Here is a 1792-nt window from a genome sequence, read left to right as displayed (position 1 = left end):
GAGCACTTCGATTGCTTGTTTTATTATTTCAGAATGTAAGATTATGTTAGTAAATAGTTTAATAAAATTCTGTAATAGCATGGTTGCTAACATGATGAAGCTTGTTTTCGAGTATCCTTCCAAATTTCTAGCTTAGTTTTTTCCCGTCATAATATTTGCTTTCTTGAGTGTTAGTACTTTGCAGTTTCTTTTCGACCTATTCAAGTATTTTGTTACAATGTGAATCAAAAAGAACGTGATAGTTTTCCAGAAATCTCCCAGATATTTTTCGTTGGTTTTCCAACCAATGCTTTTTGACATATTTCCAATGCAATAATACAACAATTTATTAGGCTTTATCAGGACGTTCTTAATCCTACAAGAACACCATTCTTTCGTTCTGTACTGTAAGGATGAGATATGCAAATGTGTCGTGCATTTTCCTACCATCAATGGATAATTGCTATTTGTCTTCTAACAATCGTGTAATGCATACAAATTGACGACTACTTGACGAAAACATCACATCCTTATACTGTAACATGTAACAATTCATCACATGCGGACAATATGTCGAATACTTGACGGAATCTCGACGTCGAAGCGGTACATGTCACATTTCATCGTAATGCTTCCGGGAATCGTATGATAAATTGTTAGAAGACGGCTCTTCTATTGTGTTACGGATAAATCCGTGCAAAGCGCAATCAATAAAGAACTGTTTCATTTTGAAAGCTAATAGTATTAGGAACGTCAATTTGTTCAACACGAACCGTTTTGTCTGGAAAATATATGAGTCCAAACATTCAAGTACATTGAAATACATATTAACTTGACTGTTTATGCCGATCTTTGTTATATTTGGATTAAAATTTGAAACTTCGTAATTTGAAACATCGTACGAGCGTCGTGCAAATATTTAGTATATATCTGTTGAATCGCAAACCAGTTAGTTCAAATGTTTACAATGAAATATGCATGCAATAAGGGAGCCATTTTACACTGGCCGAAAGATATTTGTCCATAGTGGGCTAATTTTCTCAAACGTCTGACGTTTTAAGGCGAATACATCTCATTTAATGTCTTGCCAACTTCTCCAGTTTGAAGTCTACAACGTAAAAGAAATACATAAATTGTATGTAATCATATCTTCATTCGTGGAAGTTGAAAAACAAGGCCTAGGTTTTTATGTCTCTAGGGATACATAATATTGAACAGTAATGATCGTGTAATGGAGATTTAAGATGACAATCCTTGGACAGCACGCAATCTTGTGTATCCTTTAAATCAAATACTTCCACGTTGAATCCTTTAATCTTGGTGTACTTTTCGATGTTCGACACATAAATTGTATTTTATACTAATCATGGATACGGTATTAATATTGCATGTTAAAATCAAATGGTGTTCTAAATCATTTGTAAGGCAAAAGGTAGGCTGAGCAAATGAAATGTTCTTTAGATCCAAAGTGTTTCATGTTAATAGTTGCTTAAACTATTTGCTTTCTGATTTTTTTTTATTATAAAACAATAATAAAATTATGACAATTATATTACATCATTAAAAAATATAATTTTAAAAACATCCTGAAATAGTCAGTGTTTAATTACCAAATAATCGAAAACAAATTCTAATACTGGGTTCAAACAAAAATAGAAAATTATGCAGTGGAGACAGTTCGTATATTAAGTAAATAAAAGCAATCTATTGCGTTCTTAAAATTACCAATACATATTTGACTTTAGCCTTCAAAGCTAATTGAAATTGCTTTTAAACGTACAGTATATTTAATTTAATTTAATACACATGCAGT

Source organism: Mya arenaria, chromosome 10, assembly GCF_026914265.1.
Source record: "Mya arenaria isolate MELC-2E11 chromosome 10, ASM2691426v1".
Lineage (NCBI taxonomy): Eukaryota > Metazoa > Mollusca > Bivalvia > Myida > Myidae > Mya > Mya arenaria.
This window is presented reverse-complemented; position numbering follows the sequence as displayed.